General features: G+C 28.4%; 1 long non-coding RNA gene across 1 annotated transcript; it reads left to right on the forward strand.

Moving 5' to 3' along the window:
• The first annotated feature begins 15,551 nt into the window (after window positions 1–15,551).
• On the forward strand, window positions 15,552–16,279 carry LOC146956292 (uncharacterized). Its single transcript, XR_015020049.1, has 2 exons — window positions 15,552–16,104; window positions 16,207–16,279. It is a non-coding gene; the product is annotated as an uncharacterized LOC146956292 (long non-coding RNA).
• The last annotated feature ends 64 nt before the right edge of the window (window positions 16,280–16,343 follow it).

Here is a 16,343-nt window from a genome sequence, read left to right on the forward strand (position 1 = left end):
ATAAATTGAAATGGGTTAAATCGAAAGTGGTGGTGGATGCTTCTCAACCATCATCTTTGCAGGATTTGATTTTGAGATTGTACGGTGTTGATAAAATTTGAACTTGGATTCGATTTTGAACTTCGATGAGAAAACGATGGTTAAATTGAATTGAGTTTGTTGGTTATGTGTTTAGGTTTGTTCGTTGAAAATTTCTAGATTAAAGTGGATATTAATGGAGAGAAAATGATGAAAATATAAATCTGGAAAAAATTCATATGTTGCTGGAAAAAATTTATGAGTTTTTGAGAGAAATAAGAAGAATAAGAATGATCATATGATGTTTCCGAAGTTATTTTTGAAAAGGGAGGTGTTTGGATTTTCCGGCGCGGTGGCGCCGCCCTGTTGGGCCGGCAGCCGCCGCGCCGGCGTTCAAGTAGCTCGTCGGAGTTGAGCTTGAAGATGAACTTTCATCTTCCTTTTCCAGGAACGTGACTTTTGAGAGAGAGAGAGAGCAGAATCCTTGTGTTTTTTTTTTTTTTTTATAATAATAAGAATGATCATATGATGTTAGTCCACAGTATGCCATGTGTGCCTTTCAAATCCAACCATTGATCAGCAATCAAAACTGACATGTGGCAAAGGTTAACAGTTTTTACAAAAAAACTAACGGAGAGGACCATAATAGTAAACGGTGTAAGATTTAAGGGACCAAATTGAGATAGTTTAAAGTTAAGGGACCAAAATGAAATCTGAAAATATGTTAAGGGACCAAAAACATGTATTAAGCCAAATTTTAAAGTTAGACTATTATGAAACCCGTGTATTGGTAATATATCAATTTTTCTGGTTACACCGAAGTATTTATTTATTATATCCCAAAATGACAAAAACACCTCTAATTCTTCTTTGTTGTCATTGCAATTCACAATCTCAAAATTGCAATAAGGGGATCACGTATAACTTTTTTAATTTGTTGTTGTTGTTAGATGAATACAAAAAGATCACGTATGTGAATTGCAACAAGGGGATAAGATGTATATGGGTGTTAATTCCCGTAACTTTAAAAAAAGAGTATTACTTTTCCCACCCTACTGCCTTCTCGCGCGTCCTGTAAAAATTCTAAAAATACCCCTGGTCCGGATTATGTTTTTCGAACCAGATTGTTAGTTACTTCCGGAACATAAAATCCGGACCATATGTTGTGCGCTTTTTTGTGTCTTTCTTTGATGTCAAGGGTTTCTGTTGACCGTTATATGAACCCCACACAAGCTGAAATGCTATTGCAGGGTTCATATGAACGGTCAACAATGACCATGACACCACCGACACCCCTAAAAAACTAAAAACATTTGAAGAAATTTGAAGAAAAGAGATGAAGAGATTTTCGGAAAATTAAATCCGAACAAAAACGATATGAATATTTTGTGTCTTTCTTTGATGTCAAGGGTCTCTGTTGACCGTTATATGAACCCCACACAAGCTGCAATGCAATTGCAGGGTTCATAGGAACGGTCAACAATGACCATGACACCACATACACTCCTACAAAACTTAAAAAATTTGAAGAGAATGGAAGAAAAGAGGTGGAGTGAAGAATGAAGGTATTTGTTGAAGATGGAAGCCTATTTATAGCCTAAAAAAAGTCCTAGGTCATTAATACAGTCAATGAAAACGTGTTAGTGGTTGTAACCGTCCAAACCCACATTGATGGTTCTCTTTCAAAAGTGCTGAATCACTCCGGATTATACATTCTGGAATGTCCTTAGCCCTACAAAGAAGTGCCAACTTTTCCCTCTTTCACCATAATCGCATTAATCCAGAAAGTATATTCCGGAAAACAAAGGTGCATTCCGGATTTTATATTCCGGAACTCCTCAGTGCCATGGCCGGTGGTCTGCACCACACGTTTTTGACAGTGGTCAAGTAAAAAAAAACGTGTTTTACCACGTTTTTTGACTGCATTTATGGTTTTCCAACCATTTTTCACCCACCCCTCCCTATAAATACCCTTCCAAACCCCACCATTTCTCACACCATTCCTCTCCTCCTCTTCTTCCTTCTACAACCATGGTTTTACATCGTTGGTCTTTCATAGATAAGGGCCTCGTTGAAAACTTTCAGGGTTTGTATGAACGGTCAATGAGGATGGAACCGCGCTGCAACGAAGGGCGGTTCATCTGAGGGTCATATGGGTCAGTGTGGTTATTAGCTTCGCCTGTATGGGCGTAAGTCTGAGCACCCCCCACCTCCCTCAGGGGCATTGGTTTCTTCTTCCCGCCCTCATCTTCCCCCCCTCCTCCGGTTTTCCTCCAATAGCCAAGCTACTGCTATGTCCTATCACATAGCAGTGGTTAGACTCTTCGGAGATTAGAATTAGACTCTTAGGAGATTAGAAATAGATTTAGGATCTTATGTAATAAGCTTAAAAAGCTTGAAAATTATTGTAATGTATTGTTCATATATTAATAAAATGAGTTGTTTTTATGTTTGTGTCTTTTTATTTCTGTTTTTTATTTTATTCATATTTTATTTTACGAATTGTAGAGCTTAAAATTGCAAAAGTTCTGCTAAAATACTATTATGGATTTTAAAATCCGGAATCATCTGAAAAATACAAACAATTCATTCCGGAATATGAAATCCGGACCAGGGGTAAAATTGGAAAAAAATAGGGCGCGCGAGGAAAGACTTAGGGTGGAAAAAGTAATACTCTTAAAAAAAATTGACCTATATGAACTCAATTTCACTTTACTTCACGACAGCCGTGTAAATTCTGGATTTTGTTAGTTGTTAGGTGAATTAAGATTGTGTAGGCTTAATTGAATTCAAATAAATAATGAAATTGCAGAAAATCACTTATATGTGTAATGGAGTATTAATAGAAGACTATAGAGTTCAACATTTACTCTTTCATCAATTTAGATCACACATTTATAGATGTTTGTGATAGAGGGTGAAGATAAAATTAAGAGATAAAAAAGGGTTTTTGGAAAAGCTATATACATAAGGGTAATTTCGCCATTATGATTAAATTTTACATTGATTTGGATGTAACCAAATATTTTTTGGGTGTTACTGGAAAAAGTCTAATATTTCTAATGGTTTAATAGCACATGATATCATTTCATTAATGATTACCCCCCTACGAATTTTCAAGGAATAAATTGTCAATTAGTCATAAACTATATACATAAAATAAGTAGTTGAGTTCTTACCTCTAATAAAAGATAGTCCTTAATGTATTTAAAATTTGTCAATTTAGTTTGTAAAGTATATGAAAACTAGTATGTGGACCCGTGCCAAGCACGGGCTAGAATTTTGTCATATTCAAGGTAGAGAATATTGTGATTTATCAAGTGCCACCTAAAGCTCAACAATGGATAAAAGAGTGGAAGTCGAACCAAAATCAAGCGAAAAAACTCATACCTAAGCCTTAAAATTTTGGATAAGACGGTGCATCATTCTCACTTGTGTGTTTTCTCTTTCTTCAACGTGTCGATCCACAACAATGTTGACTCCTCAAGAAGGCCCAACAGTTGTATCATATCCCAGTTCAACATTGTGGGGGAGCAGGAGTGGTTCTTGGTGGTGGACCACACACACGGAGAGTTCAACACTTAGCTGAGAGATGTTAATGTGTCGAGTTAAAATTTTAAATTGGATGCAAGATTAGATGTTGAGCAATATATAAGTGAGATGACCGATGTATCTTTTAAGACTTTGAAAATGAGATGATCCATATACCTAATGTTTTAAGACTGTGAATAATGATGTAATGGCTATCTCACTTATGTGGTTACTCTTAACCGAATATGATGATGCAATTCAATGTACGCTCCCACATAAATCTCAATATTATGATGATTTATATGGTTAGTTTTTAGGTATCATTAGTTTAATTTTCTATCTTAAATTTTTGTTTTTGGATATCATTCATTTTAATTCAACTTCTATTATTTTGAATTCTTTTACCGTCGATCTTTGGTAGGATCAGACAATGAAAAAATATATATGTGTTTTGCTAAGTTGACAAAATATATGATTATTATCCTTAATAAATACATAGTTATTAGACATTTTAAATTGATCTAGCATTTTCTAAATGAGTATGATATTTTGGTAACATAATTACCCAATAATCTCCAATGATCCTTCAACAAATTCATAAAATTAACAGAAACTCATTATTCCATATACTATCATAGGTAAAATACACACCCCTTAAATTCTTCCCTTATCATTGATATCATGTTCAAATTACTTTTTCATTTTCTTTCTTTTTTTAATTTAGTTTCTCTCTTTGCAAGAACAAATGGAACAAAAATATCCCTATATGATGAAACCGTCACCAACCCATAATTTTTATCATGTTGTTTCTTTGATCTTATTTGGCTATCTCATCTGATCACAGACACAAAGAGTCACACAATTAAGATAAAGATGTTAATGTGTCATGTGTGAGTTAAACATCTACATTTGATGCAGTAGTAGAAATTGTGCAACATATAAGTGAGATTTCCAATACACTTAATGTCTTAATGTTTTGGGTGAATATATGATGTTAATTTCACTTGTGGGGTTTCTATTATTTAAGTGTGATGATCCATTTACTTAATATATGGATGTCATTTGCTAAAAAAAATAATATTAAATATATGTTTTTGGATGTCGTTCGCTTTCATGCAATTTTTTTATCCAACCTCCATGTTTTAAATATCTTCACTTTTGATCTTTGGTGGGGTCTAACAATGAAAAAATGTAGATATGTTATGCTGAATTGATAAAGTACATGCTAATTAGACATTTTTAAAATTAGTTATGCTATATAGTACGGAGCTTTGCATACGAAAAAAGACGAAACTCATAGGTGTTTCACGCTGGGAGAATTATAATTCCGTATTGGATGGAATAAAGGCAGTATGGGGGTAAAAAATTGGCTGCCACGTAATGCATTTTCTTCCCTTAGCTTTTCGTTCCGTACTAAGAAGCATTTCTCTTTTAAAATAACGTGGCATTTTTTAATTAAGTCTATTTTTTAATAAAATAATTAATCATAAATTTTCAACTCCTTCAACTAACTTACAAAATTACCAGTAACTCATTCTATTTTTGATACTTCCTTTTGCTCTTTTCATGAAGGATAGGAACACAAACCTACCTCTATCAAACCATCATTAACCCACATTTTTTTTACCATATTAGGCCTCCGCTCGACCTTATTTGACTATGTCACCAAATCACAAACGTAGATAGTCTCACACTAAGAAAGATATGTTAAAAAAAATTACCAATGAAAAAGAAAAAAACAAATTATATAGATTGATTAATTTGTTGATGCAAATTTTTGCAAAAGTAAAATTTTGCTGTAACTTGATAATTTTCCACATTTATAACTTTTTGTTGATCATCGCTCACTCGTTCCTGAAATCAACATCTTATTTGTTGTCTTTTGAGGTGAATTCCTAATTTCAAAAGACCTTTTATTTGTGAAAAAGAATCCAGAAGAAGTCAAATATACATGAAGGGATTATCATATAGGATTATAAAATTGACACACAACTTAACATTATCCGATAAATACACCTTCTTTTAGACCAACTTACTCTGAATAAAAAGGAAATCCCAAAAAAAAGGTGGATTCGAAACCAAATCAATTAAGCTACTAATTTAAACTAAAAATATACACTATTAGACAAATTAAAAACAAAATATCTCAAAATCATCATACACATGGAAGTTAATAGTGAACTGAGAAAAAAATTCAACCAATCCTATAATGAAGAACAAAAGAGTTGGTTGGAAGTGTCATTTCCTATTAAAAATATATGTTGCCCCTTAACATGTAAAAGAGAACAATTGTTCAAGAAAACAGGAACACTTAGTAATATTCTCCTTCTCGTAAGGTGTTATTTTTATTTAAATTGATTGTGTAAAAAAAGATATAGATAACGAAGAATAATCGGAAGAGATAAAAACATATGAGAATGAATCTCTTTTATTTTTTGGTAGAAGAATGAATCTCTTTTTTTTTTTTTATATAAAAGAAAGAATAAATCAACATAAAAAAAAGGTAAATATGACAACAAAATATATTTTAGAAAGAAAAAAAGGTATAGAAAGTAAATATGAATTTTTTTTTTTGAATTTTGACTTGAATACATGTTAATGCTTTTTAATGACATTTGTGAGAGAATTATTGTGTGAACATAAAGAATTAGACACTTCATTTGATATCACATACATAAAAAGAACAAAAATAATAGAAAAATAATAATTAAAGAATCATTAGTTTTTAAATGATTATATCATAAGCATTGTTTGTGTGCGACCAAACGAAGTGTCTAAATCCTTGTGACCATCCAAGAACTTTTTCATCAATGATACATTATAATGCTTTGAAAAAAAAGGAAGTAAACGAAGTAGAAGAACAAATGCTAGAAAAAACAAATATTTATTCATATCCTTTAACCCAGACCTGAGGTAGAAATTTCTAATCGAAATTCATTCCATATTTGTGAATGTAAGACCATCCACAACAGAGCACCCAACATTGGGTGCTTAAGTGGGTCCCCTATGTCCATATCACCAATTTTACGGTAATATTTAATAAGCACCAATTTTCTCCAACCTAGCACCTCAAAAGGAATTATTAAATAGGCCCTTACAAATAAATCTATATCATTACATTTTTAACAAAATTTATTCATTTTACTAAGATTTATTAAATGGGACCCCATGAAAAATGAAAAGATAGAGAGGGTGCTTCCATAACCACCCTCCTCCATAAGCACCCATATGTTTTTTTTTTTTTTTTTTTTTAAATTAAGCACCCATATGTTATACTCCACAATGACGGTGCCTATTTAATGTGGTGCTAAATAGGTGAAGCACCCACCATTGTGGATGGTCTAAGAGCCTTCTTCATGGATATGTACATTATCAAAAGATAGTAAAATAACCTTAAAAGAATTTATTGATTAAATGAATAATAAATTTACATGAATTTTGTAATAAAAAACGATGTATAGAGAAATATGACAAGCATTCAAATATTGCTTGTATAGTTGAAAAACAGTGTTAATTTCATCATTACTCGTATCAATCGTTTGTAGTCATTCTTCTTATGAAACCAAAATAAATTGATTCAATACACACAAAAAGTTGAACGAAAAAAATAAGAGACACACACACGGGCTTAAGAATCAAGCACAACATGAATCAAAACAAACATAAGAAGCTAATATGTGGTTGAATCAGTTGCAGAGTGAACGCTGATAAGTGGCTGAATCTATCGTGTAGTGAATGATTCAACACTAAGAGAATAAGAAAAGTTATCAAAACATTTTCCAAGATTAAAAAAATATACTTAATAATGTGCAAGAAAAATAATTTTGCATATTTTATTTAATTCTGCATATGTCATGAATATAAAAATTGTTTTTATAAGTGTACTCCATGTTTTGTACCTATAAAAAATTGTAAATTAAAAATAAAAATTCGTTGGATGTGTGTGAAGAGAGACTAAGTAAAGAAAAAGTACAGAAATAATTCGAGTAACGTGAGTATATATAGTGAAGAGATGACTATAAATTTGAATACAAAATAGGTACCCAAAATCAATACAAAATTATTGTCAGACGTTTTTATTTGCATTCAATACTTTTAATGTGAAAAGGGAAGACATTAAAAAAAATTGCATTGACTTCGACAACTTCTATAAAATATTAGTACCAAAGATATCATTACCAAAAAAGAAATAGACCACTAAAGCAATAGAGACATGAACAAATGGTAGCAATTAGAAAAAAACAATTGAAAGCAACTAATGATAGAAAGCAAGATTATGTGCAACGTGTACTTTGAAACTCTTGTAAGTTAGATGTATATTATAAAATAGACGGCGTATACATTTAAGATCCACTTAGGTACATAAAATGGGATTTCTATTGTGGATCTTCTTTGTAAAATGTGTTCACTCCCCTAAAAAATTGTGTACACCATGAAAGAGTCCGAGATCGAATATCAATCATAACATCCGATGAAACAATTTTGACATTTTTATTATTTGAGTTAGAAATTTTTAGGACTCATTTTCTCAAACTATAAAATTGTTTTAAATATATATTATATATGTAAACTTAAATATATCTATTCACACTGGTTTTGTTTAAGAAGCAAAAACAGAAATTGAGACAACAACATGTACTTGGGAAACCGCCGTATAGAACCCGCTCACGGGGTGCTTCAACTCCAAGTGTCCAATGATTGTCCTATATTGGAGTGTTTAAGGTATTGGCAACTCGGACACAGGAGTTGCTTTCTGTCTCATAAACCATTGTTAATTATTATTGCGAAATCTTTGATTTTCGCGGTGTCAAACAGGTTCCGAATGTTTATTGATGATTTTGGTGGATTTGATGAAAATCAAAGCCATGTTGCTGGTGATGTTGACTTTTTGCAATTCCAGAGACTCGTGCTAAAAGTTTAACAGAAATTGTTGCCCTTTTATTTTTCATTCTCTTTTATTTTTAGCTTTTGAGGGTTTTGGCTTAGTCCCCCTCTTGTGTATATATTTTCCCCTTTTTTTAATAATTTTTTTGAGTTTGGCGGCATAGGATACGGGATGCGAACCTAGTTGAGATGCCGTTGTTTCCTCTTGATATTTGTCCTTTCTCCCGGCTTACAAAAAAAAAAAACTTGAAAAATGTAAAGTTACTAAAATAGGCAATAAACTACCCAACTGGTTGGCACTATTGTTGGATGACAACTTTTTAATGTTCTAAACATACAACAATGTTTATAGTAACTACCATTCATGGAAATTAATCAAGCAAGTATTGACTATTTTTTTTTACCGTGTATCCTTTAAGCGTAAATGGAGTCGAGTAAGACCACAATGAATGGGAAAGGTTTCTCTTAGGAGATTTAACATTGTTGTATATTTTAGGCTATATTTGAACATATGATTTTTTTTGAAGGAATTTGAACATATGATTTTTGATGAAGCTTAAGCGAATCTCGCCATTCCATCCAAATACCCTTGAATAACAGGTATAAATTTTTTATAATTGGAAAAGAGTCAATCACAAATAAATTGTATAAAATTTTGAAAACTGTAAGGATGATTATAGACAGGTACCCAAACATGTCATTAAAAAATGAGTAAATTGTATAAAATTTTGGAACCTACACATTTAGCTATAGTAAAAAATGTCACGATCTATAAGTAATTGTATTTTGTTTTGACACAATAAGCAAATGTATTTATTAGGGAAAAATATAAGCAAACATTATACTGTTGTCTTTTTTACAGAGAAAATCATACAAAAAAAAAGTTATGTTTATACCGTATGAATTTACAAATTTAACATCAAATTTTTTTTTTTTGGAAATAAATATAAGTGAATTGGATTCCTAGAACGCTTACAAAAGTAATTTTCAACCATCTGGATGAGTCAATTACTTACCAATTGAGTCAACTTTCATGGCTAAGAGATTATTTAACTTAGTAATTTTGATTTTTTTGGATCGATGAAAAAGAAATTACCTTAATTTTCCCCTTAATGATTAGGTCCGTATACGTGCATTTTGAATAATTTTGATACACGTTCTGAATTGATTTTAATTTTGAATGCTTATGATTCATGTTTTATTTTTACCGGAACTTATGATTCATGCTTTAATTAGCGCATTAATAATTTGCGCTGAACAATTTGATTCATTTTTGAGTAGAAAAAGTGTATAATATTTCATAAATGTTAAGATTGTCTTTTTTATGTAACATAAATATTAAGAATTGATGGACATTTAAAATATATAATCTCATTGACAAATTTGAATGTGTGATGAAGAATATGTTTTGCTAAAGATAAAAAGAATAGGGGATAAAAAAAAAGATAAAAAGAATACCATTTGTGTTTAATGTGCGTATTAATGGTCATATTAATTTGTGAATAAAAAAAAAATTACGCAAGCAGTTAATTAGGGAGAAACAATACACATGTACTTTTGCATATTTAGTTTCATTAAATTAAAAAAAACATATTAAAAAATAAATGTGAAATTATGAAAAGGTAGCTTATGACCTTATGTTTACAAACATATTAATAAATAAATTTAAAAACATATTTGAACAAAAAAAAATTAAAAACTTATTAATAAATAAATGAGAAACTTCCTTAAAAAAAATAAATGAGAAACTTATGACCTTATGTTTACAAACATTGATTACAAATTTTATTTTGAACAAATACATTAATGATTTTTTATTATGATATTTCTAAATATAAATCAATATAAAAGTGTTAACTTCAATCAAAAACACATATGTGACCAAAAAAAGGCAATATACATAAGTTTTACATTAATGATTTTTTATTATGATATTTCTAAATATAAATCAATATAACAGTGTTAACTTCAATCAAAAACACATGTGTGACCAAAAAAAGGCAATATACATAAGTTCTTTTTTGGTGTAAAAATATAATAAAATTTAGATAATATATATTTTTCAAATTGTTTTGTAATTATATAAGTTCCTCTCTTAAACAATATCATCATTCAATTTGTAAAATAATAATTCGAGTAATATGATAAAACAATATTGAAATCAAATAAACAAATAAACTAAATTGACCACAGAAGTTTATAAGGTAAATATTTATTTTAAGGTAAGCATTTTTTAAAATAAACAAATATATTGAATTGATTAAATAATAAATAATAATACAAAACATTATGTACAAAAGAGTTTTGATGTTTATAAAGATGACACTCATTTCTCTAACATGATATGAAAAAACAAAGTGTATCTAACACATATTAAAAAAGAACAAAATATAGCTACAAACTACAACATGTAAAGCAAACAAATGAATTGGATCCTTCAAAAAAATGAATTGGTTGAATATGAAAATAGATGACAACTAAAATACAAATGTATAATCTTCCATTACAACGTCGTTAATCTTCTCATCCTAACTCTGTATCTTATCATACTATGAGAGTTCTCTAACAGTGACATGGATTTTCTCAAAAAAATAAATAAAACACAATAGTTAAAAAAATAGATAAATAACAATTATTACTAAAGATCATATTTTTTTTTCTATAAAAAAAAAAGATCATTTTTTTAAAAATATGATCTTTATTAACGATTATTACTAAAGATCATATTTTTTCAAAAATAAATAAATTGCATAAACAATCAAATATTGTTTGGCAAACAAAATATTTCTCATTCAGACAAAAAAAAATTAGCAACCAACGATTGACAAAAAAAAAAAAGAAGCAAAGAAACTAATAAGAAAAAGAGAATACATGGAAGAAGCAATGTAATTTGCAATGGTCTTTCGAATATCATTTATATAGACAATTTTGCAAGGGTATTTTAGTATTTTTGTTTCATACCAAGCACATTCAAAAAGGAGTCTTTATAACGAAATCATTAGAAATCTTTTTCTTTTAATTTTGTAACCTCTCTTTGTGCTAATTCCATCAAGCATTTATATTGATATTGTTCATCATCCTTTTTAATAAACTTCTAAAGCAAACTATTTTTTGGGTTAATAGGCTTTTACCCCCCTGTAATATAGGTGACTTTTGGTTTTGCCCCCTAGGAAATTTTTTTTTTAGATTCCGTCCTCGTAAAATGAAGATTCTTTGGTTTTGCCCCCTGACCCCAATGAGTCAGCAGAATCTCCTACTTGGCACGTGACGTCAGCAGATTCTGCTGACGTGGCGCGCTGACTGTATAATTATTTTTATTTTTGATTTTTTTATTGGGGTACACGTGGCATTTTTATTTTTTTTTTAAAAAAATATTAAAAAATAAATAAAAAATTCTGGAAAATTGAAAAATTAATAAAAAAATTGAAAAAAAAAAATTCTGGAAAATTGAAAAATTAATAAAAAAATATTAAAAAATTCTGGAAAATTGAAAAATTAATAAAATTTAAAATTCTTGAAAATCGAAAAATTAATAAAAAATCTGGAAAAATGAAAAATTAATAAAAAAACTGTAAAAAATATTAAAAAATTCTGGAATTTTTTTTTAAAGAAATTAAAGAAATCTGGAAAAATTAATCAAAATAAAAAAGTATCTGAAAAAATTTAAAATTTCTGGAAAATATTTAAAAAAATTCGAAATTTTCAAAAAAAATTAAAAAGATTAATCATTTTTAAAAAAATGAAATTTTTTAAATTTTCATTCGTATTTTTCGAAATTTTGATTAGTATATATGCATTCATCACTTTAAAATTTAGTTTTGTATGGTTGTATTAGGTCCAGTTTAAATTTGAAGACATGCAATTGAAATAAAACGAACCAACATGTCATAACATTAGTGAATGAGAAAGCTAGATTAATAGAGTTCGATATTGCACCCGATAGAAGAACAACCGGCAAAATTTCAGGAAATACTAATAAGTTGTAATTTTTAAATGGTCGAGAAAAGGGGAAATAATGGGCGATAATAGAACACATGAATCAACGAATGTAGTAGACATTGTTGAAAACAAAATTTCGAAAAATACGAATGAAAAATTCAAAAATTTCATTTTTTTAAAAATGATTAATCTTTTTAATTTTTTTTGAAAATTTCGAATTTTTTTAAATATTTTCAAGAATTTTTTCCAGAAATTTTTTATTTTCCAGAATTTTTTCATTATTTTTCATTTTTTAATATTTTTTACAGTTTTTTTATTAATTTTTCATTTTTTCCAGATTTTTTATTAATTTTTCGATTTTCAAGAATTTTTAATTTTTTTATTAATTTTTCAATTTTCCAGAATTTTTTAATATTTTTTTCAATTTTTTTATTAATTTTTCAATTTTCCAGAATTTTTTAATATTTTTTTATTAATTTTTCATTTTTCCAGAATTTTTTATTTTTTTTTCAATTTTTTATTAATTTTTCATTTTTCCAGAATTTTTTAATTTTTTTATATTTTTTTATTAATTTTTCAATTTTTTAAATATTTTTTTAAAAAAAAATAAAAAATGCCACGTGTACCCCAATAAAAAAATAAAAATAAAAATAATTATACAGTCAGCGCGCCACGTCAGCAGAATCTGCTGACGCAGCGTGCCACATAGGAGATTCTGCTGACTCATTGGGGTCAGGGGGCAAAACCAAAGAATCTTCATTTTACGAGGACGGAATCTAAAAAAAAAATTTCCTTGGGGGCAAAACCAAAAGTCACCTATATTACAGGGGGGTAAAAGCCTATTAACCCCTATTTTTTTTATTCTCTATTTTGGGTTTTTTTTTTAAATTACAAAAAAAAAAAAAATAAGAAAGTAATTTTTTTTAAAAAATGTAAGGATTCATATTTTTTTTTATAAGTTTTATACATTAAAACAAATTCAATAATTGTTGTGCATATAGATACTTGATATCTAAATAATGTTATAACAATAAATCATCATCATTATTATTATTATTATTATTATTATTATTATTATTATTTCTATTCAAACTTACAAAAATAATATCAAAGTCATACCTTAAAACAATTTAAATGAAATTAATTTTTTTAATGGTCAGATTGTCATTACCTATTTCACTAAGCTTTGAAATTTGAATTTCAAATGGAATATCAAGTTGAAATTTGAAGTTTTAGTTGTATTAGAGCATTAATTAGAGCATTAATGATGATTAACAATTTAGAGTGCCATGTGTACTTTTACAATTTTTCAAGGCAAATATATCTTTATTATATATATTTGCCTTAATTTTTTTTGAAGAGTACATGTGGCATCTTCACATTCTTCATCTCATTTAATGCTTTCTTATCATCCAATCAAATTGAATTATGACTCATTCATCTTTTTATTTGCCAATCAAGATGAACCATGACTAATTTAGTTTTCATCAACCAATCAAAATTGATCATGCCTTGATTTTTTCCCCTATATATAGACAATTTGTTTTTCATTATTTTCATGTGTCTCTTCCCCCATAATTTTTATTTTGTAATAACAAGTATTTTATGTGTTTTAAAAGATAGAAGTTTAACCATTTGTTTGTAGATTATAGGGTTGATTTTCTTTTTTATTTGTATCTAATTGTTAATTGTTGATGCTACTTTCTCAGGGTCCCATTGGAGAGCATGTGTCTACATTCTACGACTTCAAGACGTTCAACATCAATAATATAATTTTTAGTCAAGACAATGTTTTGTATTCGATATAGAATCAAGATGTTAGAGTTTAGACACCTTAGGGTGATTGAATATTTTTAATGAATTGATATGTCGAAAAACTAATCTCAATAAATTGATTTAGTCTTTATCTATATTTATTTTATGAACTTTTGTCTTACACAAATGATATATTACACATGAACTCTTATTTGATGAATCATAATTGATGCTTTTAAACACATCTCCAGACATGTCCAGATATGTTAAACATCATCCTAAAGGTTGCATACAATTGGTTCACATCATCTAATTTGGACAAACCTTTTCTTTTAAGAAGACATCTATAAACTTCATCATGTTTTACTATGACGGATTTTCACTTAACATAGTTTCTTCAATAGAATGTATCAAAAGCTTCAATCAACCATTGATCAATAATCATGGTTTATTTTTTATTTTTTTTGACAAAGTGTCATTTCATCTCATTTATTTGACAATCAATATATGACTTTTTTTCTCCTTTGATTTGTCAATTAGATAGTTATTATTAAATAATTTTTTTCAGGGACTATTAAAAATATTGTTAATTTTGCTATCTACATTGTATTATAAATAACCTCCATTTGCAAGCAATTCCATGCACAATTTTAATAAAAAAAATGTATTCATTTCAATCTTTTGTCTCAATGTCGTGTCTTTTTTCTTTTTGTTTTCTTTTTTTCTTTCTAAGTTTCACGTATTTGGTATTATTAACAAGCCAAAATGAATTATATTAACACGAAAGTTTCATATATTTGTATACTTAATAATTTTATATAGTTCACAAATATTCTTTTTTTTTTCCTTTTATTAAGGATAATAATGATAAAACAATTTAAGAGTAATTAATATGTCATTTAATTTAAATTAGAATGATTTCATAAAGGTTAACATGTCTCATTTAATTATTAAGAATGAAAATACCTCATTTGGTGGATGAGAAGGAAAAAGAAAACAAATTAAATAACAGCGTTAATTATAACCCTTAATTAAAGGAAACAAATAAACCAAAAAAAGATGGAAACAAACAAATATTGAAGTATTTTATATCAAATAAATGAAAGATATTTAAAATTCAAAAAGTTCAATTTTTCTATTCGTATAAAAAAAAACTGAATTATTTGAATTTTTTACCTTTTTTTATTAATGTTTTACCTTCATTTCTTTTGTGGTACTATTTAATTTACAAACAAAAAAAATTTGTAATTAATTTTGAAATGTTATATTTTTATAATTTATAATAATTATATTTTATGCGTCATTTTAATTGGGTTGATCCTATAAATATTAAATTGTATCGTTTAATAGGACAGACATTTTTTTTAAAGAGGTCAACCAAAAAATTAAAATGTTCTTTAAATAATATCCTTAATTGTAGCTGTAATATCCCGCAGAATTTTAAATAAATTGTCGTATCAGTTCAACATGTCAGAACATAAATAATTTCTAAAGAGTTGATTATTTATTAAGAAACGGAAAGAAATTCGGTAAACATCTCACATATTATCCCTACGGACTCGAGAAATTAAATTGTTAAGAATTAACGGAGGGTAATTGTGACTTTTTACTTGAAGGGCATTTTGGTAATCTGGCCATTTGAGATTTTTAAGTAGAAAAACCCACCATTTCTTCTTCATTCTTCTACATCTTTCCATTTATAAAAAAAAAAAAACATTAATCTCTTCTCCTCCCTCTCTCAAATTCGGTTCACCTCACCACCACCATAATCTCTCAATTCTTCACCAAAATTACCATGGAATATGAGTTAATAGAAGTGAGCTAAGCAAGAATCATGGTTCAAAAATTCATACTCCCTCCATTTTCCTCATAACCGCCCCTTTCCCTCTTCTTCTCAAATACTCCAATTTTCTTCCCAATCTCATGGAAATCATTAATTAAGTTGTTTTTGGAGCACCCATGATGGTTAATCACTAAGTAAGTATCAAAACTCTTCCTCCTCTTCCTTTCCCATGGAATTCAATCCACCCACCTTTACCTCTATTGTCTTTTGTTGAATTGTTCATTTAAATGTTTTAGGAATGCAATTATGTTGTGGGTGATTATGGTAGTGACTTATTTGATGTATAAGGAGCTATGGAATCACATTCAAGGTGAGTTAATACTAAGTTGAATTTTTGGAGAAAAGGGTTGAAAAGTAGAAACTTATTTGATGT

The sequence above is a fragment of the Medicago sativa genome, chromosome 1, assembly GCF_051527215.1.
Source record: "Medicago sativa cultivar Bolivia chromosome 1, Bolivia_mono, whole genome shotgun sequence".
Lineage (NCBI taxonomy): Eukaryota > Viridiplantae > Streptophyta > Magnoliopsida > Fabales > Fabaceae > Medicago > Medicago sativa.